We start from the raw sequence: 26465 nt of genomic DNA on the forward strand, positions 1-26465 counted from the left end.
ATGGTGTTGGTTATAGTGTTGACCCTGGTGTTGGTTATGGTGTTGACCCTGGTGTTGATTATGGTGTTGACCCTGGTGTTGGTTATGGGGTTGGTTATGGTGTTGACCCTGGTGTTGGTTATGGGGTTGGTTATGGTGTTGACCCTGGTGTTGGTTATGGTGTTGACCCTGGTGTTGGTTATAGTGTTGACCCTGGTGTTGGTTATAGTGATGACCCTGGTGTTGGTTATGGTGTTGACCCTGGTGTTGGTTATGGTGTTGACCCTGGTGTTGGTTATAGTGTTGACCCTGGTGTTGGTTATAGTGTTGACCCTGGTGTTGGTTATGGTGTTGACCCTGGTGTTGACCATGGTGTTGATTATGGTGTTGACTCTGGTGTTGGTTATGGTGTTGACCCTGGTGTTGGTTATGGTTTTGGTTATGGTGTTGACCCTGGTGTTGGTTATGGTGTTGGTTATAGTATTGACCCTGGTGTTGACCCTGGTGTTGGTTATGGTGTTGATTATGGTGTTGGTTATGGTTTTGTCCCTGGTGTTGGTTATGGTGTTGACCCTGGTGTTGGTTATGGTGCTGACCCTGGTGTTGGTTATAGTATTGACCCTGGTGTTGATTATGGTGTTGACCCTGGTGTTGGTTATGGTGTTAATTATGGTGTTGGTTATGGTGTTGACCCTGGTGTTGGTTATGGTGTTGACCCTGGTGTTGGTTATGGTGTTGACCCTGGTGTTGGTTATGGTGTTGACCCTAGTGTTGGTTATGGTGCTGACCCTGGTGTTGGTTATGGTGTTGATCCTGGTGTTGGTTATGGTGTTGACCCTGGTGTTGGTTATGGTGTTGACCCTGGTGTTGGTTATGGTGTTGACCCTGGTGTTGATTATGGTGTTGACCCTGGTGTTGATTATGGTGTTGACCCTGGTGTTGGTTATGGTGTTGATTATGGTGTTGGTTATAGTGTTGACCCTGGTGTTGGTTATGGGGTTGACCCTGGTGTTGGTTATGGTGCTGACCCTGGTGTTGGTTATGGTGTTGACCCTGATGGTGGCGATGGTGTTGACCCTGGAGTTGGGTATGGTGTTGATTATGGTGTTGGTTATAGTGTTGACCCTGGTGTTGGTTATGGTGTTGACCCTGGTGTTGGTTATAGTGTTGACCCTGGTGTTGGTTATGGTTTTGGATATGGTGTTGACCCTGGTTTTGGTTATGGTGTTGACCCTGGTGTTGGTTATGGTGTTGACCCTGGTGTTGGTTATGGTGTTGACCCTGGTGTTGGTTATAGTGTTGACCCTGGTGTTGGTTATGGTGTTGACCCTGGTGTTGGTTATAGTGTTGACCCTGGTGTTGGTTATGGTTTTGGATATGGTGTTGACCCTGGTTTTGGTTATGGTGTTGACCCTGGTGTTGGTTATGGTGTTGACCCTGGTGTTGGTTATGGTGTTGACCCTGGTGTTGGTTATAGTGTTGACCCTGGTGTTGGTTATAGTGTTGACCCAGGTGTTGGTTATGGTGTTGACCCTGGTGTTGGTTATGGTGTTGACCCTGGTGTTGGTTATGGTTTTGGTTATGGTGTTGGTTATGGTTTTGGTTATGGTGTTGGTTATGGTGTTGACCCTGGTGTTTGTTATAGTGTTGACCCTGGTGTTGGTTATGGTGTTGACCCTGGTGTTGGTTATGGTGTTGACCCTGGTGTTGGTTATGGTGTTGACCCTGGTGTTGGTTATGGTGTTGGTTATGGTGTTGACCCTGGAGTTGGGTATGGTGTTGGTTATGGTGTTGGTTATAGTGTTGACCCTGGTGTTCGTTAAGTGTTGACCCTGGTGTTGGTTATGGTGTTGACCCTGGTGTTGGTTATGGTGTTGGTTATGGTGTTGACCCTGGTGTTGGTTATGGTGTTGACCCTGGTGTTGGTTATGGTGTTGACCCTGGTGTTGGTTATGGTGTTGGTTATGGTGTTGACCCTAGTGTTGGTTATGGTGTTGACCCTGGTGTTGGTTATGGTGTTGACCCTGGTGTTGGTTATGGTGTTGACCCTGGTGTTGACCCTGGTGTTGGTTATGGTGTTGACCCTGGTGTTGGTTATAGTGTTGACCCTGGTGTTGGTTATGGTGTTGACCCTGGTGTTGGTTATGGTGTTGACCCTGGTGTTGGTTATGGTGTTGACCCTGGTGTTGGTTATGGTGTTGACCCTGGTGTTGGTTATGGTGTTTACCCTGGTGTTGGTTATGGTGTTGACCCTGGTGTTGGTTATGGTGTTGACCCTGGTGTTAGTTATGGTGTTGGTTATGGTGTTGACCCTGGTGTTGATTATGGTGTTGGTTATGGTTTTGGTTATGGTGTTGACCCTGGTGTTGGTTATGGTGTTGACCCTGGTGTTGGTTATGGTGTTGACCCTGGTGTTGGTTATAGTGTTGACCCTGGTGTTGGTTATGGTGTTGACCCTGAAGTTGGTTATGGTGTTGACCCAGGTGTTGGTTATGGTGTTGGTTATGGTGTTGACCCTGGTGTTGGTTATGGTGTTGACCCTGGTGTTGGTTATGGTGTTGACCCTGGTGTTGGTTATGGTGTTGACCCTGGTGTTGGTTATGGTGTTGACCCTGGTGTTGGTTATGGTGTTGACCCTGGTGTTTGTTATGGTGTTGACCCTGGTGTTGGTTATGGTGTTGACCCTGGTGTTGGTTATGGTGTTGACCCTGGTATTGGTTATGGTGTTGACCCTGGTGTTGGTTATGGTGTTGACCCTGGTGTTGACCCTGGTGTTGGTTATAGTGTTGACCCTGGTGTTGACCCTGGTGTTGGTTATGGTGTTGACCCTGGTGTTGACCCTGGTGTTGGTTATGGTGTTGGTTATGGTGTTGACCCTGGTGTTGGTTATAGTGTTGACCCTGGTGTTGGTTATGGTGTTGACCCTGGTGTTGGTTATAGTGTTGACCCTGGTGTTGGTTATAGTGTTGTCCCTGGTGTTGGTTATGGTGTTGACCCTGGTGTTGGTTATGGTGTTGGTTATGGTGTTGACCCTGGTGTTGGTTATGGTGTTGACCCTGGTGTTGGTTATAGTGTTGACCCTGGTGTTGGTTATGGTGTTGACCCTGGTGTTGGTTATGGTGTTGACCCTGGTGTTGGTTATGGTGTTGACCCTGGTGTTGGTTATGGTGTTGGTTATGGTGTTGACCCTGGTGTTGGTTATGTTGTTGACCCTGGTGTTGGTTATGGTGTTGACCCTGGTGTTGGTTATGGTGTTGACCCTGGTGTTGGTTATGGTGTTGACCCTGGTGTTGGTTATGGTGTTGACCCTGGTGTTGGTTATGGTGGTGACCCTGGTGTTGGTTATAGTGTGGCTCCAGGTGTTGGACATTGTCTTGCATGATACTTTCTTCGTGTGTTGCATCTGCCTGTCTCTTATTATACTTCCTTCACTGTTAATCTGAGTTTATTTGTTTCAACGTAGTGACGTATAAACAAACCGAAAACAAATAAATAATTTCAGTGTCGTTTGCGTCATTGACTTGACGGTCATAGGGGTCGAGGTGGTATACACAATATTGCACCTCATATTCAGAATGTTAATAATGTACAAGACAACATTTCATTACAACCAGTCTCAGATGACAGTGAATGTGATTATACTAATGGAGTACAAGCAATCACAGAATGGAATGATCTTCCAAACAACCCAGAGACATGTGTATACATTGCTGGTATTTGTCTCAAATTTCTCATTGACACTGGATCAAACATTGACACCATTGCTGAGTGCCACTATGAAAAATTTAAAAAACAGTTCCCAAAGCTTGAAAACTACAATGGTAAAGCCACTGCCTATGCTTCAAAGGTAGCCTTGCCAGTGATTGGAACTTTCACTGCAGAGATTAAGTCAAAGAATGCAATGCTCATTAATACATTCCATGTTGTTAGGAATGCAAAGGAGTCTTTACTCAGTTACAAGACTTCAACTAAATTGGGGCCACTTCAGCTTTCTAATGCTGTAGCAGTGGAATCTGCAAACAATGTTGATGGTATTGTTGCTGAATTTTCTGATCGATTTAAATCCATAGGTTGTTATACTGATAGCAAAGTACATCTGCATATCAACCCAGATGTAATTCCAGTTGCCCAACCACATCGCCGACAACCATTCCATACTCGCAAGAAAGTCGATGCCGAACTGGATAGGCTGATGGAACTAGATATCACTGAACCAGTAACAGGCCCAACATCATGGGTAAGCCCAATTGTCACTCCACCAAAGCCGAAGAATCCAGATGAGATACGCATTTGTGTGGACATGCGTGTTCCAAACAAGGCAATAATGCGTGAACGCCATCCTACACCCACTGTAGATGATATGATCAACCGCTTGAATGGTGCAACTGTATTCAGCAAGTTAGATTTAAACAAGGGCTATCATCAGCTTGAACTTGATGATGAGAGTCGCTTCATCACAACGTTTACGACACATCGAGGTCTGTATAGGTACAAGCGCCTGAGTTTTGGTATCAACAGTGCTGCCGAGGTATTCCAGCACATCATCAGCCAGGTATTGCAAGATATACCTAATGCTGACAACATGTCTGATGACATCATTGTTTATGGCCGTACCCAAGCTGAACACGACAAAGCTCTTCGTGCAATATTGCAACGCTTACGAGAAAAGAATCTGACGTTAAGCCGAGCAAAGTGTGAGTTCAATCAACGTAAAATTGAATTCTTTGGACATGTACTTAGTGACAAAGGTCTGTCTCCAGATCCTAAGAAAGTTGCAGATATCAAGAATGTTGCACCTCCTTCAGCGTCCACTGAAGTATATAGTTTTCTGGGAATGGCAAACTACTGTTCTCGCTTCATTACAGATTTTGCTACCATTACGAAGCCTCTACGTGAGCTCCTGAAGAAAAATGCATCATGGTACTGGAGCGATATCGAACAAAATGCATTTTATGCTGTGAAAGATGCACTAGTAGAGAATGCGACTGCTGCGTACTTTGATCCGTCGATGGACACTGAGTTAACGGTGGATGCTAGTCCTGTTGATTAAGGTGCTGTTTTAGCCCAACACAAACCTGGTCAACCAGATTCCAGAGTAGTAATTGCCTACGCCAGCCGTTCTCTCACAGATGTTGAGCAACGATACAGTCAGACAGAGAAGGAAGCTCTTGCTCTTGTATGGGGCTGTGAACACTTCAATGTGTATCTGCTTGGTGCACCCTTCACCACGATAGTCACTGACCACAAACCGTTGGAGACCATCTTCAATAATCCAAAGTCCAAACCACCAGCTCGCATTGAGAGATGGGCTCTTCGTCTGCAACCATACAACTTTACGGTGAAATACAAGCCGGGTGCAGGCAATCCTGCTGATTACATCAGTCGACATCCTGCCAACAGTTTCACCATCACCAAGCATCAGCAAGTTGCCAAGGAATATGTACACTCTGTAACCTGTGATGCAGTCCCTAAGGCTCTTACTCTTGATGAAATCCGTACTGCAACCCTAGAGGACCCAACTCTGCAAGCAACAGTGGATGCATTGACTAAGAAAAAGTTTCCACGCATCCCACCCTCAGGAGTTGACCAAGATGCAATGGCTTTACATCAACCCTACAATCAAGACTTCCTCAGTAACACACAAACACCACACTTAGGTACTCCCTTATCCACTCGAGCGCCCTACGAGTTACTCTTGCCTGTTTCTCCAGCTTATGCATCAACCTTTTATGGGGTACTGTGTCAAAAGCTTTCCGACAGTCCAAAAAAATGCAGTCCGCCCATCCTTCTCTTTCTTGCTTAATCTTTGTCACCTGATCGTAGAATTCTATCAAGCCTGTAAGGCAAGATTTACCCTCCCTGAACCCATGTTGATGGGTTGTCACGAAGTCTCTTCTCTCCAGATGTGTTACTAGGTTTTTTCTCACAATCTTCTCCATCACCTTGCATGGTATACATGTTAAGGACACTGGCCTGTAGTTCAGTGCCTCTTGTCTGTCACCCTTTTTGTATATTGGTACTACATTAGCAGTCTTCCATATTTCTGGTAGGTCTCCCGTTTCCAGTGACCTACTATACACTATGGAGAGTGGCAAGCAAAGTGCTCCTGCACACTCTTCTGCACACTCTCACATCTCAGCTCCAATAGGTGCTTCTTGACCTCATCTCTTGTAATTTCGAACCTTTCCAAGGTCACCTGGTTTGCTGCCACCTCTCCTAGCGCCATGACTTCTCCCTGTTCTATTGTAAAGACCTCCTGGAACCTTTTGTTGAGTTCTTCACACACCTCTTTGTCATTCTCTGTGTACCTGTCCTCGCCCACCCTAAGTTTCATCACCTGTTCCTTCACTGTTGTCTTCCTCCTGATGTGACTGTGTAGTAGCTTTGGTTCGTTCTTGGCTTTATTAGCTATATCATTTTCATACCTTTTCTCAGCTGCTCTTCTCACACTAACATACTCGTTCCTGGTTCTCTGGTATCTCTCTCTACTTTCTGGTGTTCTGTTATTCCGGAAGTTCCTCCATGCCCTTTTGTTCAGCTCCTTTGCTTTCATACATTCCCTATTAACCCACGGATTCTTCCTTTGCTTCTCTGTTTTTTCCTGTCGGGCTGGGACAAACCTGCTTACACCCTCCTGACATTTTTGGGTGACATAGTCCATCATGTCTTGTACGGACTTGGTTCCGAGTTCTGTGTCCCAATGTATATCCCATAGGAATTAATTCATCTCCTCATAGTTTCCCTATTTATTCATAGTTGTGTGTGTGTGTGTGTGTGTGTGTGTGTGTGTGTGTGTGTGTGTGTGTGTGTGTGTGTGTGTGTGTGTGTGTGTGTGTGTGTGTGTGTGTGTGTGTGTGTGTGTGTGTGTGTGTGTGTGTGTGTACTCACCTATTTGTGCCTGCAGGATCGAGCTCTAGCTCTTGGACCCCGCTTTTCTAGCCATTGGTTGTCTAATGCAATGACTCATGGCCTATTTCGCTATCAAACCTGCTTTTATATATATGAATGGCGTTTGCCTCTACAACCTGTGTGTGTGTGTGTGTGTGTGTGTGTGTGTGTGTGTGTGTGTGTGTGTGTGTGTGTGTGTGTGTGTGTGTGTGTGTGTGTGTGTGTGTGTGTGATGAACCTCTGGCACATAGGTCATGGTGCCTGGGGTACTGAGATTGAGAATCACGCCGTAACGAGATGATGACGATCGTGACAGTCTTGAAACAGTTACACTCTGGAGAAAAGCATTATACAAACAACACACGCTGAAAGCTTGGCAACGTGATATATCTGAGATTCAGATATATCACGGAAGGGATCGTGCAAGCCTGGTGGGTCCGGACGGACTAGAGGTTGGGTAGCTTTTAGCACATCGTTGTCTATGGAAACGGTGCGCGTCTTGGGGGACCCCAGGACGCTGGTTCGATTCTGTTTTTTGGAGCCGTCCTGCTCCTAAAACGACGTATAAACAACGTTGGGTATCAGGATATGATTTGGTGTCTTTTTATCCCCTCTTTCTCACCAGATTTTTCCCCTGTTTCATCTCTTTCCTTATCCATACTCTCTTCCCTTAACTCTCACCTTTCTCCAACTTTCTTACATCTCATCCGTTTCCTCTCTTCACCTCCCTCTTTCTCTCCACTCTTCTCGCCCTTCGTCACCTTCTCTTCCAATCTCCCTTATCTGTCGTTTCTCTCACCCTCTTCTTCTCTCTTTCCCCCTTTCTCCGCCTGTTTCCCCCTCTTTCCTTCACTTTCTTGAAATTCCACCATATCCTTCCCTCCCCTTCAAACATATCTTCCTTTCTCTCCCTTTTCCTTCACTGTCTCTGTCTTTCTCTGTGTCTGCTTGTCTCTGTGTGTTATTTGTCTATTTTTCAGTTTTTTCTCTCTTTGCCCTTGGTCGAAACATGTTCTCTACAGTCCTATCTCTGTCTCTGTATTTTCACCGTTTATTTCTCTATCACTCTCTCTCTCATAAACATAATATAACATTCTTCCATTGGCGTGTATGTGGTATTCCATTTGTTATCTTGGGATGTCTAGCTCCCAGGTACCTATTTACTGCTAGGTAACAGGGGCATCAGGGTGAAAGAAACATTTTGACCATTTTTCTCCGCCTCCACCGGGGGATTGAACCCGGAACCTCAGGACTACGAATCCGAAGCACTATCCACCCAGCTGTCTGGCGCCCGGCTTTGGGACGAGCCTAGCAGTGTAAAATATTAAACAGAATATAATAGTTACCAGTTTACTTGAAGAAAGTGATGGTGTTTGAGAAAGCCATTGAAGCTGTGAGAGGATCGTCTATTTTATGCTGCTATGGCCACAGTATGAATAGCAGAGTATTTTCGTTAGTTTTTTTCCGAGATTAGAGAATCATGGTGTATATTCAGGTATGTGGAGCCAACGGGTAGTGAAGAAAATTGCCGACCAGCTTATGTCCGTCCCTACCCATGACCATTCCCCCCTGCAAAGTTAGGTGAGGCTTTTTCCTATGTATATAGTTAGCTCTCCTGGCTTTCAAGATCTGTACATTACATGAATTACTGTTTTCTTCATCGGGATATATATATATATATATATATATATATATATATATATATATATATATATATATATATATATATATATATATATATATATATATATGTCGTACCTAGTAGCCAGAACGCACTTCTCGGCCTACTTTGCAAGGCCCGATTTGCCTAATAAGCCAAGTTTTCATGAATTAATATATTTTCTCTATTTTTTTTCTTATGAAATGATAAAGCTACCCATTTCATTATGTATGAGGTCAATTTTTTTTATTGGAGTTAAAATTAACGTAGATATATGACCGAACCTAACCAACCCTACCTAACCTAACCTAACCTATCTTTATAGGTCAGGTTAGGTTAGGTAGCCGAAAAAGGTAGGTTAGGTTAGGTTAGGTAGGTTAGGTAGTCGAAAAACAATTAATTCATGAAAACTTGGCTTATTAGGCAAATTGGGCCTTGCATAGTAGGCGGAGAAGTGCGTTCTGGCTATTAGGTACGACATATATATATATATATATATATATATATATATATATATATATATATATATATATATATATATATATATATATATATATATATATATATATATATATATATATATATATATATATATATATATATATATAAGGCAATATTGTATAATTAGTTGACACCTTTCCTATTTGTTGAAACTTTTGAGCATCATTCAGCAAATTAAAGGAGCGCGGGAGATTCCTGGCCTCCAGACTTGCCGTTGAATTACAACCAATATAAGGTTCTCCTTGTACCAATATCTGTTCCCGCGGCCAGGTGTGTGTGTCGAGTCGTGTGTTTGAGAAGTTGAGGATGTGTTAAGTCGGAACTGGGGGTGAACTTAACGTAGGTGGGATAGAGGTGTGACGCAGGTTTTATTCATGTAGGTGTGATTGAAAATGTACACACAGGCACATGAGGGCATTAATAAATATGTACATTTACGCGCGTGAGCGCGACGTCAAAGTACAGAACCCCACACTCACACACACGCTCACACACACACACACACGCACACACACACACACATACACACACACACACACACACACACACACACACACACACACACACACACACACACACACACACACACACACACACACACACACACACACACACACACACACACACACATGTAAATAAAACATGTATATACATGTTATATACATATGTATATACATGTATATACATATGTGTAAACATGTGTTAAAACATGTAAAACATGTAAATAAAACACACACACACACACACACATGTAAATATATATATAAAAAGGGGGGACATGATCACCACATTCAAGATTCTGAAGGGGATTGATAGGGTAGATAAAGACAGTCTATTTAACACAAGGGGAACACGCACAAGGGGACACAGGTGGAAACTGAGTGCCCAAATGGGCCACAGAGATATTAGAAAGAACTTTTTTAGTGTCAGAGTGGTTGACAAATGGAATGCATTAGGGGGTGATGTGGTGGAGGCTCACTCCATGCACAGTTTCAAGTGTAGATATGACAGAGCCCGATAGGCTCAGGAATCTGTACACCTGTTGATTGACGGTTGAGAGGCGGGACCAAAGAGCCAGAGCTCAACCCCCGCAAACACAACTAGGTGAGTACAACTAGGTGAGTACACACACACACACACACACACACATATCTATATACATATATATATATATATATATATATATATATATATATATATATATATATATATATATATATATATATATATATATATATATATATATATATATGTCGTACCTAGTAGCCAGAACGCACTTCTCAGCCTACTATGCAAGGCCCAATTTGCCTAATAAGCCAAGTTTTCATGAATTAATTGTTTTTCGACTACCTAACCTACCTAACCTAACCTAACCTAACTTTTTCGGCTACCTAACCTAACCTAACCTGTAAAGATAGGTTAGGTTAGGTTAGGTAGGGTTGGTTAGGTTCGGTCATATATCTACGTTAATTTTAACTCCAATAAAAAACAATTGACCTCATACATAATGAAATGGGTAGCTTTATCATTTCATAAGAAAAAAATTAGAGAAAATATGTTAATTCAGGAAAACTTGGCTTATTAGGCAAATCGGGCCTTGCATAGTAGGCTGAGAAGTGCGTTCTGGCTACTAGGTACGACATATATATATATATATATATATATATATATATATATATATATATATATATATAGGCGCCCGGGATTGATCTCGGGACCACAGGATCATAAGTCCAGCGTGATGTCCGCTCGGCCGACCGGCTCCCTAGATTGTAGGAGGTTGGTTAAAAACCAAATAGAAAAAAATCGAGTGAAGTCTGACACTTTCCTCACTTTCAAAAGAACATATCCCAAGGCACTAAGAGAAAAAATGACCAGCTAAACCAAGCAAATCATTGGTACGAGGTGGGGAGCCAAGAGTTGAAACTCAATCTCTGGAGACAAAAGCAGCGAAGTCCACGCTTCCAGACGCCAAAGCACGCATTAGTCTACAATAAATAAATAAAAATAATCACACAATCTCCTAAATCTAATTTTATCTCATCAAGCTCCTTCAGCAGCAATTCCACAAAATCCACATTAATGACCCTAAAAGCTCCACAGCCACTCAGTTGAGAGAAGTGGAACTGGCGTCAAAAAATTAAACAAACCATTAAAGGTTAATTGAATTCCTGAAAGGTCTGTCGACTTCCTTGCGTCGACTTCAAAGCTGTACCCCTGACCCCTTCCCCCATCCACCCCCACCCGAACCCCTCCCCCCCCCCAATCACCCTTTTTCTTTTCTCTTACTTCCTAACACCATCTTCTCTCCTCCTTCAACTTTCTCCTCCCTTGTCTTCTCACAACCATCTCTCCCTCTGTTTCCTCCCATCTCTCTTCCCTCCTTCAATATCCCCATCTTTGCCTACTAGGAATAACTTGGGGTTAAGGAGATGGAGTCATGGGTACGTCAGATCCAGGGAGGATGCCGAGGATCCTATTTAGCTGCAGCCCAGCCTGTCTCAGGCTTTTGTCTGTAGCTGTGGTTATTTTTCGGCTTACAAGCCCAAAAATCGCAGTTTTTTGTACAATGTTTAAGTTTTCGTACAATGTTTTTTGTACAATGTACAATTGTTTTTTTAAGCTAAACAAAACACATTGATGTATGTAGGCGTAGACATTTTGGGCTTTTGTGTATTGCCGTGGACACATTGGGCTTTTTCTTCTTATTTCCAGTTATGGAATAGGAGGAAAATGAGGATTAACACATTAAATAAAGCAAAAGTAACAGTCAAAGATAAAACAAAAGAACAAAGCGTACAGGAACACACAAAAAAAGATAACGACAAACATCAAATGAAAGATGTTGGTCGTTAGAGATAAAAATGAGGAATAAAATGGCAGGAGAGAGAGAAAGAATGAGTGAGAGAGAGAGAGAGAGAGAGAGAGAGAGGGAATAAGAAACGATAGGTAAGAGAGTGAAACGATGATTAACGCCATCTGCCTTAGCCCGAAACCTCCTCTACTACACTTAAGAAGTGTGCGGAACTTAAGAACTTGGTAAAGGCGAATGGAGAGAATAAAGATGATGGGGTAAGAATGGAGAATACTCAGAAGTTGAGGCGGTATTATGAGAAATAGTCCCGATTGACGCAACGTAAAGAAGTAGGAACATCAGGAGAGACGAAAAATATAGGCGATGAAGAGGATGGACAATAAGGAAACGAGGCAATAGAGGGCTCGTAGAGGAGATAACAGCTGAAGAATATTGGTATATAGCATCACAAGAAAAGGGGAAATAGCAGCATAAGAGAAAATAGCAGAGTATAAAATAGCCGCTGAAGACAAAATAACAGAATAAGAAATAGGAGTAGGAGAAGAGGAGGAGGAGGAGGAAGAGGAGGAGGAGGAGGAGGAGGAGGAGGAAGCATCCGCAGAAGAATAGGAAATAGCCGCAGCACAGGTCGAAGAATTTCGAGCCGGAAATAGCAGCAGAAGAAAAGGGGAAATAGTAGCAGAAGAGGCGGAAGAAGGTAATAATGTTGACAAGGATGGTTGAGGAAAGGAGAAGATCTCTTATCTAGAGCTGTTTTAACTGTGGAAATAGATGTGTTGACAGCTTGTGTCTTGAAGCACTGAATGGTAATGATGGTGATTTTTCAAGTCTGGCTGAGCAATATCGGGTTTTGAGGTTATCTGGCCTGGTGCTGGTGGGAGAGGAAATACTTTTGCCGCTCTGCGAAGGCTAGAGGAATATTGGCAGCCGTTGTCGTCAAGACTCTGTCTCTGTCTCTGTCTCTCTCTCCCTCTCTCTCTGCCCAACCACTTAGGCTTCACGGTAGGATCACAAATCCATATCCTGTCCCCTTCCAAGAGCTATATAGTCGTAATGGCTTGGCGCTTTTCAATGATAAAACTCCTTCTTCCCCCCCCCCTCTCTCTCTCTCTCTCTCTCTCCTTCATAATAGGAACATCATCAAACAGCAGTATTCAAGTCACAAACTCCGTCTACACTCACCAACTTCCAAACTACCCCTATACGCTTACAACTCCCTCGCATTCACAAGTTTTCCCCTTTACAAGTTCAAGAGCTTGCTTCGGAAGCTCACAGCTGCTCCGTACACTCTCCCGATTGCCAATGGCATTTCAAACTCAGCATACACATTCGCAAACTTTTATTTACAAACTAACGAGCTCCGTGTAAACATTTCGCTAGTTCCGTTGGATCGGCTGTGAAGCTCTATTTCCGCATTACCAGAAGGTCTTGAGATTAAATTAAACAGCGGAAAGCATATTGGTCTATGGGAGGCAGCTGGATTTATATCTAACCAAACTCAATCATATGTCCAGCTCAGCCTTCTTGAAATAATAGCACACAGATTAAGTATTTGGTAGTTACTAAACTGCCCAAATTGTTACTGAATTAGTTTGTTATAAGGTTATAAACTATAACCCACACCCTCGCCACACTACCCACACCCTCGCCACACTACCCACACCCTCGCCACACTACCCACACCCTCGCCACACTACCCACACCCTCGCCACACTACCCACACCCTCGCCACACTACCCACACCCTCGCCACACTACCCACACCCTCGCCACACTGACCTCCCGCCATAGCCCCCAGAGGCTTTCCCTGCCCCGCCCCCTAGCACTCAGAGGCCCCCCTACCATGCCCCCCCCCCCCCCAACCCAGAGGCCTCTGGGCGCAGGGGGGGGGGGGGGCGTTTGATTGGGCCACCATGTCCCAACCAGAGGCGAAAGACGGGGTTCTCCTAACAAGGTAATTAGAGGTCAATAATTGCAAGGTGTCCAGGTGAGGTATGAGGGAGCGAAATTATTAGGAGGTCCTCCTGCCCCAACTGACAGTCATGAGGGGGAGGGAGAGTCTGACAGTCATGGTCATGTAAGTGTGTCTGGGAACCAGAGTCTTAGGGTGTTGAAGATTATCTCCATTTATCATGTTAGGTCCCTTAATTACGTATCTGGTGAGCATTGGTGCAATAAATTGTCACCACTTCTGCTGTCTCAAAAGCAATTTTATGAAAATATTTATTGGAATTTGGAATTCACGTCTTCAAGTGAATGTATGACCGTAATGTGAAAATCTTGCGAAAAAATGTGTTATTGGAATGTTTTAGAATGAAGAATTAGGGGAATGAAGAGGGAAGGGAATTATCAGGAGGGAGTGCTAAGCCATTGCGACTATATAGCACTTGGAAGGGTTCAGGATAAGGATTTGGGATAGGACGGGAGGAAAGTAATGGTGTGTGACGATTTCGACGCCATCTGTTGAGAGCACCCGACCCCAATTCTCTTAAGAGAGGAGGTGTCATGATATCGACACCTATGATTTACCTATAGAACTTCCCCATGATTTACTGAGAAAGGTGAACTCTCCGGCGTGAGGACCATAGAAAACAGACTCAGGGAGGGAACCGTGAGTGGTTTTCGACAGAAGATAGAAGGGAACTCGCCGCGAAAGAAGATTGCAGAAGTTATTTTATAGTGTCCTATGTGAAAGTGACACCATTTATATATATATATATATATATATATATATATATATATATATATATATATATATATATATATATATATATATATATATATATATATGTGTGTGTGTGATTGTGTATATCACGAAAATAAACACGTGATTTAAAAATGTGACAGTGTCAGGCCACGGAGGAAAATTGAAACAGGAATTTCCTTAAGTACTTTCGTATATTAATACATCTTCAGAAGGAATGGTTTTACAGGTCGAGTACTGGACATAAATAGGCAGGAGAGAGTGGTGGAGTGAGGTGAGGTACAATAAGTGAACACAAATATGAGCCGCACAAACACTGCAGAGGGCCTATTGGCCCATCCTATGCAGCTCCCATTCATAGCCACATACAGGCCCATACATGGATAATCATAGCATCGGAGAGTAAATATTTACAATGAATTAGTGAGACAAATGGGTTCCAATGATCCTACTTAAATCGCCCTTTAATTGATCTATTAAAGGGCGATTTAAGTAGGATCATTGGAACCCATTTGTCTCACTAATTCATTGTAAATGTTTACTATCTGTTAAAAAGTTAAAACTAACTTAGATTTATGACCGAACCTAACCAACCCTAACTAACCTAGCCTATCCTAACCTAAACTAACATAACTAAATCAATAATTTATGCTCTTAATATAATATATTATTAATATTTAAAATATACGAATAGGAAATAATTTATTGAAAATAAAGAAAACCACTCGGCCTATTAGGCAATTCGGGTCTTGCATAGTTGGCCGAGAAGTGCGTTCTGGCTACTAGGTACGACATATATATATATATATATATATATATATATATATATATATATATATATATATATATATATATATATATATGTCGTACCTAGTAGCCAGAACGCACTTCTCAGACTACTATGCAAGGCCCGATTTGCCTAATAAGCCAAGTTTTCATGAATTAATTGTTTTTCGACTACCTAACCTACCTAACCAAACCTAACCTAACTTTTTCGGCTACCTAGCCTAACCTAACCTATAAAGATAGGTTAGGTTAGGTTAGGTAGGGTTGATTAGGTTCGGTCATATATCTACGTTAATTTTAACTCCAATAAAAAAAAATTAACCTCATACATAATGAAATGGATAGCTTTATCATTTCATAAGAAAAAAAATAGAGAAAATATATTAATTCAGGAAAACTTGGCTTATAAGGCAAATCGGGCCTTGCATAGTAGGCTGATAAGTGCGTTCTGGCTACTAGGTACGACATATATATATATATATATATATATATATATATATATATATATATATATATATATATATATATATATATATATATGTATATATATATATATATATATATATATGTTGTACCTAGTAGCCAGAACGCACTTCTCAGCCTATTATACAAGGCCCAATTTGCCTAATAAGCCAAGTTTTCCTGAATTAATATATTTTCCCTAATTTTTTTCTGATGAAATGGTAAAGCTACCCATTTCATTATGTATGAGGTTAATTTTTTTTTATTGGAGTTAAAATTAACGTAGATATATGACCGAACCTAACCAACCTTACCTAACCTAACCTAACCAATCTTTATAGGTTAGGTTAGGTTAGGTAGCAGAAAATGTAAGGTTAGGTTAGGTTAGGTAGGTTAGGTAGTTGAAAAACAATTAATTCATGAAAACTTGGCTAATTAGGCAAATTGGGCCTTGCATAGTAGGCTGAGAAGTGCGTTCTGGCTACTAGGTACGACATATATATATATATATATATATATATATATATATATATATATATATATATATATATATATATATATATATATATATATATATATATATATTAGTATATTTTGGTAGCAGCCTTTCCTGTAGACATATATTATTAAATATGACCGAAAAAGTAAGATTAATAATTCTAACACGAATTTTCTCAATCTTTCGTACATTACGCTTCACTGTTGGAGGTAAATCAAAAATCACTTCTCCAAAATTCAAAAATACTACTCATCTCCTTGTCATTATCCATTATTTGACCTGTCTCAGATTTTAATGAACCTATCCTTTCCCTAGTCTTAGTTCGATATAACTGAAAAAACCCTTTAGGATTTGACTTTGCTTGCTCTGCTATGCGAACTTCATAGTTTCTTTTTGCTTTCCTAATCTCTTTTTTAACATTTCTAACCAGTTGTATGAATTCCTGTTCTAACCTGACTTCCCCATCCTTAATCCTTTTGTACCAAACTCTCTTTTTACCTGTAAAGTTCTTTAAGTTATTTGTTATCCACTTTGGGTCATTAGTATTCGATCTATTCAATTTGTATGGTATACTACGTTCCTGTGCTTTGTTTAGAATATTCTTAAATAAGTTATATATTAAATCCACATCGAAATCCCCTTTTACGTCACCTATTGCTGGGTTCATGTCTCGCTTCAAGACCGGCCCACACCCCATACCCAAGAGTTTCCAATCTATTTGACCCAAAAAATTTCTTAGCTATTAAAATCAGCTTTTCGAAAATCTGGCACTTTAACAGAATTTTCTCCTACAGGTCTATTCCATTCTATGCTAAATCTGATTACTTTGTGATCACTGTTCCCTAGCTCACTCCCTATTTCGATGTCATTAATTTGTGTGTCCCTGTTAGTTAACACTAAATCTAAAATATTATTTTCCCGCGTTGGTTCCTTAATGTGTTGCGTAAGAAAGCAATCGTCAATTAATTCTAGAAAATCTTCTGCTTCACTATTCCCTCTTTTGTTCACCCAGTTTATTCCACTAAAATTAAAGTCACCCATGACATAAATACTGTTAGATCTAGATGAATGATATTTCATTCCATAGATGCTTTGCTTCCATTCTGTCTAAATTTGGTGGCCTATATATAACTCCTATTATAATATTATTTGCTTTTTCGTTTAATTCTATCCAAATAGTTTTTGTGTGTGGCTCAGTTTTGATTCCCTCTTTGAGACTACATTTCAAATTGTCCCTAACATATATGGCTACTCCCCCTCCTCGTCTAATATATCTATCTGTGTGAAATAGTTTAAATCCATTTATCTGATATTCAGCTAATAGTTCTCTATTTTTTACGTTCATCCACGTTTCGGTAAGTGCAATAATATCTATTTTTTCTGTGCAGACAAGAGCATTTAATTCATTAATTTTATTTCTTAGACTTCTACTGTTAGTGTAATATATCCTAAGTGAATTGTTATTTTGAGGCCCTTTTCTTTCCCTGATCATTTTGCCAATTCTTTTCTCCCACGAACACATACTTTTATTACCTCCTTCCTCCAAATCAATTCCCATACCACTATCTACTAACAGTTTAAACCCAAACAAACACCTCTAACCACTGGTTCTAACGAGTTCGCAACAGTAACAACCCCAGCCCTCGATAGATGCACCCCATCACGAGCATACATTTCATTTCTTCCATAGAAGCGTTCCCAGTTGTCTATGAAAGATATTGCATTTGATTTGCAATATCTTTCCAGCCGGCAATTGACACCAAGTGCCCTCGACATCCATTCATTTCCCACTCCCTTTCTTGTAAGAATGCCACATATGATCGGGATTCCTCCCTTGCTCCTAACTAATTCAATGGCTGTCCTAAATCTCTGTATTAGTTCCTCACTCCTAACTCGCCCAACATCATTACCCCCTGCACTAATACAAATAATGGGTTTGTTCCCATTTCCCGTCATAATATCATTCATGTTTTCAACAATATCACCAATTCCAGCTCCCGGATAGCAAACCCTTAATCTGTTCCCCCTATCTCTGGCACAAAACGTTCTGTCTAAATACCTCACCTGGGAATCTCCCACAACCAAAATTCGCTTCGGTACTGCCCTAACTTTCTAAGCAGCCTGAGGGGCCTGCGCTCCGCCGTTCCTCGCTGATTTCCTCGCTGCAGGCGCACTACAGCACTCGTCCTCCAACACAGCAAATGAATTTGCCGTCCTTAGGGCGTCTGTAGGCGGCCTTGTCAAGGTCTTCTTAAGACCCCTGTCTTTCACTACTCTCCACGATGAGGTCTCGTCAACACTGGTCTCCTCCTTCGTTTCCTCTCGAAGTCTCAGCCGTCGTACCTCCTCCCGCAGGGAATCCATCTCTGCTCTCAGAGCTCCAACCAAACTCACCAAATCATCAACTAATCCTTCCATTATTGCAATAATAATGTTACTCCAGAGCTCCAGCTAACACAACCTCTCACTGTGACAGCACCTGACTGATATACGACGTTCTGGCTACTAGGTACAACATATACATATATATATATATATATATATATATATATATATATATATATATATATATATATATATATATATATATATATATATATATATGTCGTACCTAGTAGCCAGAACACACTTCTCAGCCTACTATGCAAGGCCCGATTTGCCTAATAAGCCAAGTTCTCCTGAATTAATATATTTTCTTTAATTTTTTTCTTATGAAATGATAAAGCTACCCATTTCATTATGTATGATGTTAATTTTATTTTATTGGAGTTAAAATTAACGTAGATATATGACCGAACCTAACCAACCCTACCTAACCTAACCTAACCTATCTTTATAGGTTAGGTTAGGTTAGGTAGCCGAAAAAGGTAGGTTAGGTTAGGTTAGGTAGGTTAGGTTGTCGAAAAACAATTAATTCATGAAAACTTGGCTTATTAGGCAAATCGGGCCTTGAATAGTAGGCTGAGAAGTGCGTTCTGGCTACTAGGTACGACATATATATATATATATATATATATATATATATATATATATATATATATATATATATATATATATATATATATATATATATATATATATATACATATATATATATATATATATATATATATATATATATATATATATATATATATATATATATATATTATTAAATATGACCGAAAAAGTAAGATTAATAATTCTAACACGAATTTTCTCAATCTTTCGTACATTTCTTTTCACTGCTGGTGGTAATTCAAAAATCAATTCTCCAAAATTCATTTTTATTTCTAGTCTGACGCGACACTTGAGCGCGTTTCGTAAAACTTATTACATTTTAAAAGACTTTAGTTTACACATACACAACTGAGTAGAACTTACACATCTCCGATTTGTTTATATCTACATTTGAGTGAGGTGGATGGGGTGAGGTGGTATTAATAGGGTATTAAATTCATCAACACAAGACAGAACACGAAACAATGGGTATTGAATGGAAGTGATTGTAGAAAGCTTATTGGTCCATATTTCTTGATGCTTCTATATTGGAGCGGAGTCTTGAGGTGGGTAGAATATAGTTGTGCATTAATTGGCTGTTGATTGCTGGTGTTGACTTCTTAATGTGTAGTGCCTCGCAAACATCAAGCCGTCTGCTATCGCTGTATCTATCGATGATTTCTGTGTTGTTTACTAGGATTTCTCTAGCGATAGTTTGGTTGTGGGAAGAGATTATATGTTCCTTAATGGAGCCCTGTTGCTTATGCATAAGCAACACCCTGTGGCTTATGCATAAGCAACAAGGCTCCATTAAGGAACATATAATCCTGTTGATGGTAACTGAAAAATCAGTTCTCCAAAATTCATTTTTATTTCTAGTCTAACGCGACACTTGAACGTGTTTCGTAAAACTTATTACATTTTCAAAGACTTTACTTTACACACACACAACTATAACTGAACAGAGTTGAAACAGTTTCGATTTTTTACACCTGCATTTGGGTGAGGTGATATGTTACAACAGTTTTGGATGAGATGAAAACAAACTTTCAACACAAGACAGAACACGAAACAACGGGTATAATATTTTATAAGTTTAAAGGGAAGAATGTAAGTAACTGTAAAGGGCCTATTGGCCCATATTTCTTGATGCTTCTATATTGGTGCGGAGTCTTGAAGTGGGTAGAATATAGTTGTGCATTAGTTGGCTGTTGATTGCTGGTGTCGCCTTCCTAATGTGTAGTGCCTCGCAGATTTCCAGCCGCCTGCTATCGCTGTATCTATCGATGATTTCCGTGTTTTTTGTTAAGACTTCTCTGGTGATGGTCTGGTTGTGGGAAGAGATTATATGTTCCTTAATGGAGCCCTGTTGCTTATGCATCGTTAATCGCCTGGAGAGAGATGTTGTTGTCTTGCCTATATACTGAATTCTTTGAGGCTTACAGTCCCCAAGTGGGCATTTGAAGGCATAGACGACATTGGTCTCTTTTAAAGCGTTCTGCTTTGTGTCTGGAGAGTTTCTCATGAGTAGGTTGGCCGTTTTCTTGGTTTTATAGTAGATCGTCAATTGTATCTTCTGATTTTTGTCTGTAGGGATAACGTTTCTATTAACAATACCTTTCAGGACCCTTTCCTCCGTTTTATGAGCTGTGGAAAAGAAGTTCCTGTAAAATAGTCTAATAGGGGGTACAGGTGTTGTGTTAGTTGTCTCTTCAGAGGTTGCATGGCGTTTCACCTTCCTTCTTATGATGTCTTCAACGAAACCATTGGAGTAGCCGTTGTTGACTAGGACCTGCCTTAACCTACTGAGTTCTTCATCGACTTGCTTCCATCCTGAGCTGTGGCTGAGAGCACTGTCGACATAAGCGTTAACAACACTCCTCTTGTACCTGTCTGGGCAGTCACTGTTGGCATTGAGGCACATTCCTATGTTTGTTTCCTTAGTGTAGACTGCAGTGTTAGAATTATTAATCTTACTTTTTCGGTCATATTTAATAATATATATATATATATATATATATATATATATATATATATATATATATATATATATATATATATATATATATATATATTTGTCGTACCTAGTAGCCAGAACGCACTTTTTGGCCTACTATGCAAGGCCCGATTTGCCTAATAAGCCAAATTTTCCTGAATTAATATATTTTCTCAAATTTTTTTCTTATGAAATGATAAAGCTACCCATTTCATTATGTATGAGGTCATTTTTTTTTTATTGGAGTTAAAATTAACGTAGATATATGACCGAACCTAACCTACCCTACCTAACCTATCCTAACCTATCTTTATAGGTTAGGTTAGGTTAGGTAGCCAAAAAAGTTAGGTTAGGTTAGGTTAGGTAGGTTAGGTTGATGAAAAACAATTAATTCATGAAAACTCGGCTTATTAGGCAAATCGGGCCTTGCATAGTAGGCTGAGAAGTGCGTTCTGGCTACTAGGTACGATATATATATATATATATATATATATATATATATATATATATATATGTCGTACCTAGTAGCCAGAACTCACTTCTCAGCCTACTATGCGAGGCCCGATTTGCCTAATAAGCCAAGTTTTACTGAATTAATATATTTTCTCTAATTTTTTTCTTATGAAATGATAAAGCTACCCATTTCATTATGTATGAGGTCAATTTTTTTTTATTGGAGTTAAAATTAACGTAGATATATGACCGAACCTAACCAACCCTACCTAACCTAACCTAACCTATCTCTATAGGTTAGGTTAGGTTAGGTAGCCGAAAACGTTAGGTTAGGTTAGGTTAGGTAGGTTAGGTTGTCGAAAAAACATTAATTCATGAAAACTAGGCTTATTAGGCAAATCAGGCCTTGCATAGTAGGCTGAGAAGTGAGTTCTGGCTATTAGGTACGACATATATATATATATATATATATATATATATATATATATATATATATATATATATATATATATATATATATATATATATATATATATGTATATATATATATATATATATATATATATATATATATATATATATGTATATATATATTTATATATATATATATATATATATATATATATATATATATATATATATATATATATATATATATATTCTACTAATAATACTGTGTGTTGTACCAGTTTGAATTAAATAAATGCTCCACGCCAGTGTTAAATCCATTGAAGGCCAATTGCATTAATTAAACCTTGGCACACAGATATAACTGCAGCCTCTCCTACGAATGTTTATATATTTATTTGCTTATATATCTAAAAATATTTTATGAGCCATATGAGGCACTACACATTTATGTTCTCTTTATATAATTTTATATATATTGTGTTAAGATTAGTTGCATGATTTACGTGTCATTGATTCTACTGTTTTTTTAAGGATTCAGTGAGTGTCTAATTCCTTATCACTGACCTCTAGTTCCTGACCCTTGAACTTTTATTACTGACCACCTGGTTCCAAACCTCTTCACCTTTATTATTTGCCTCTCATAATACTGGTCCTTGAAAGGGTCCACCAGCAAGAAGACTGGCCCTTGAGTTGTTCCTCCAGCAAGAAGACTGGCCCTTGAGTGGTTCCACCAGCAAGAATTCTGGCCCTTGAGTGGTTCCTCCAGCACGATGACTGGCCCTTGAGAGGTCCCACCAGCAAGAAGACTGGCCCTTGAGAGGTTCCACCAGCAAGAAGACTGGCCCTTGAGTGGTTCCACCAGCACGATGACTGGCCATTGAGAGGTCCCACCAGCAAGATGACTGGCCCTTGAGAGGTTCCACCTACAAGGTGACTGGCCCTTGAGAGGTTCCACCAGCATGATGACTGGCCCTTGAGCGGCCCCACCAGCAAGAAGACTGTCCCTTAAGTGTTTCCACCACCATGAAGACTGGCCCTTCAGTGGTTCAACTAGCAAGATGACTGGCCCTTGAGTAGTACCACCAGCAAGAAAACTGGCCCTTGATAGGTTCCACCAGCAAGAAGACTGACCCTTAAGAGGTTCCACCAGCAAGAAGACTGGCCCTTGAGAGGTTCTACCAGCAGGAAGACTGGCCCTTGAGCGGTTCCACTAGGAAGAAGACTGGTCCTTGAGTGGTTCAACAAGCAAGATGATTGGCCCTTGAGAGTTTCACCAGCAAGAAGACTAGCCCTTGAGTGGTTCCACCAGCAATAAGACTAACCCTTGAGAGGTTCCGCCAACAAGAACACTGGCCCCTTGAGAGGTTCCACTAGCAAGAAGACTGCCCCTTGAGTTGTTCCAACAGCAAGAAAACTAGCCCTTGAGAGGTTCCACCAGCAAGATGACTGGCCCTTGAGAGGTTCCACTAGCAAGAAGACTGGCCCTTGAGTTGTTCCAACAGCAAGAAGGCCTACCCTTGAGAGGTTCCACCAGCAAGAAGTCTGGCTCTTGAGAGGTTCTACCAGCAAGAAGAGTGACCCTTAAGTGGTTCCACCAGCAAGATGTCTGGCCCTTGAGGTGTTCCACCAGCACGAAGACTGGCCTTTGAGTGGTTCCACCAGCAAGAAGTCTGACCCTTGAGTGGTTCCACCAGCAAAAACACTGACCTTTAAGAGGTTCCACCAGCAAGAAGACTAGCCTTTGAGAGGTTCCACCAGCAGGATGACTATCCCTTGAGAGGTTCCTCCAGCAAGAAGACTGGCCCTTGAGAGGTTCCACCAGCAAGAAGACTGGCCCTTGAGAGGTTCCACAAGCAAGAAGACTGGCCCTTGAGAGGTTCCACTAGCAACAAGACTGGCCCTTAAGTGGTTCCACCAGCATGAAGACTGGCCGTTCAGTGGTTCCACCAGCAAGATGACTGGCCCTTGAGTGGTTCCACCAGCAAGAAGACTGGCCCTTGAGTGGTTCCTCCAGCAAGAAGACTGGCCCTTGAGAGGTTCCACCAGCAAGAAGACTGGCCCTTGAGAGGTTCCTCCAGCAAGAAGACTGGCCCTTGAGAGGTTCCACCAGCAAGAAGACTGGCCCTTGAGAGGTTCCACTAGCAAGAAGACTGGCCCTTGAGAGGTTCCACTAGCAACAAGACTGGCCCTTAAGTGGTTCCACCAGCATGAAGACTAGCCGTTCAGTGGTTCCACCAGCAAGATGACTGGCCCTTGAGTGGTTCCACCAGCAAGAAGACTGGCTCTTGAGAGGTTCCACTAGCAAGATGACTGGCCCTTGAGTGGTTCCACCAGCAAGAAGACAGACCCTTAAGAGGTTCCACCAGCAAGAAGACTGGCCCTTGAGTGGTTCCACCAGCAAGAAGACTGGTCCTTGAGTGGTTCCAACAGCAAGAAGACTGGCCCTTGAGTGGTTCCACCAGCAAGAAGATTGGCCCTTGATAGGTTCCTCCAACCAGAAGACTGCCCCTTGAGTGGTTCCACCAGCAAGATGACTGGGCCATGAGAAATTCCACCAGCAAGAAGACTGGCCCTTGAGAGGTTCCTCCAGCAAGATGACTGGCCCTTGAGTGGTTCCACCAGCAAGAAGACAGGCCCTTGAGTGGTTCCACCTGCAAGAAGACAGACCCTTGAGTGGTTCCACCAGCAAGAAGACTGGCCCTTGAGAGGTTCCACCAGCAAGAAGACAGGCCCTTGAGTGGTTCCACCAGCAAGAAGACAGGCCCTTGAGAGGTTCCTCCAGCAAGATGACTGGCCCTTGAGTGGTTGCACTAGCAAGAAGTTTGACCCTTGAGTTGTTCCACCAGTAAGAAGACCGGCCCTTGAGATGTTCCAACAGCAAGAAGTCTGACCCTTGAGAGGTTCCACCAGCAAGAAGACTGGCTCTTGAGAGGTTCCACCAGCAAGAAGACTGGCCTTTGAGAGGTTCCACCAGTAAAAAGACTGGCCGTTGAGTGGTTCCACTAGCAAGACGACTGGCCCTTGAGTGGTTCCACCAGCAAGATGACTGGCCCTTGAGAGGTTCCACCAGCAAGAAGACTGGCCCTTGAGAGGTTCCACTAGCAAGAAGACTGGCCCTTAAGTGGTTTCACCAGCATGAAGACTGGCCGTTCAGTGGTTCCACCAGCAAGATGACTGGCCCTTGAGTGGTTCCACCATCATGAAGACTGGCCCTTGAGTGGTTCCACCAGCAAGAAGATTGGCCCTTGATTGGTTCCACTAGCAAGAAGACTGACCCTTAAGAGGTTCCACCAGCAAGAAGACTGACCCTTGAGAGTTTCCACCAGCAAGAAGACTGGCCCTTGAGTGGTTCCACCAGCAAGTACATTGGCCCTTGAGTGGTTCCACCAGCAAGAAGACTGGCCCTTGAGTGGTTCCACCAGCAAGATGACTGGCCCTTGAGAAATTCCACCAGCAAGAAGAATGGCCCTTGAGAGGTTCCACCAGCAAGAAGACAGGCCCTTGAGTGGTTCCACAAGCAAGAAGACAGGCCCTTGAGAGGTTCTACCAGCAGGAAGACTGGCCCTTAAGTGGTTCCACCAGCATGAAGACTGGCCCTTCAGTGGTTCCACCATCAAGATGACTGGCCCTTGAGTGGTTCCACCAGCACGATGACTGGTCCTTGAGTGGTTCCAACAGCAAGAAGACTGGCCCTTAAGTGGTTCCACCAGCAAGAAGATTGGCCCTTGATAGGTTCCTCCAACCAGAAGACTGCCCCTTGAGTGGTTCCACCAGCAAGATGACTGGGCCATGAGAAATTCCACCAGCAAGAAGACTGGCCCTTGAGAGGTTCCTCCAGCAAGATGACTGGCCCTTGAGTGGTTCCACCAGCAAGAAGACAGGCCCTTGAGTGGTTCCACCTGCAAGAAGACAGACCCTTGAGTGGTTCCACCAGCAAGAAGACTGGCCCTTGAGAGGTTCCACCAGCAAGAAGACAGGCCCTTGAGTGGTTCCACCAGCAAGAAGACAGGCCCTTGAGAGGTTCCTCCAGCAAGATGACTGGCCCTTGAGTGGTTGCACTAGCAAGAAGTTTGACCCTTGAGTTGTTCCACCAGTAAGAAGACTGGCCCTTGAGATGTTCCAACAGCAAGAAGTCTGACCCTTGAGAGGTTCCACCAGCAAGAAGACTGGCTCTTGAGAGGTTCCACCAGCAAGAAGACTGGCCTTTGAGAGGTTCCACCAGTAAAAAGACTGGCCGTTGAGTGGTTCCACTAGCAAGACGACTGGCCCTTGAGTGGTTCCACCAGCAAGATGACTGGCCCTTGAGAGGTTCCACCAGCAAGAAGACTGGCCC

Source organism: Procambarus clarkii, chromosome 21 (genome assembly GCF_040958095.1).
Source record: "Procambarus clarkii isolate CNS0578487 chromosome 21, FALCON_Pclarkii_2.0, whole genome shotgun sequence".
NCBI classification, from domain to species: Eukaryota; Metazoa; Arthropoda; class Malacostraca; order Decapoda; family Cambaridae; genus Procambarus; species Procambarus clarkii.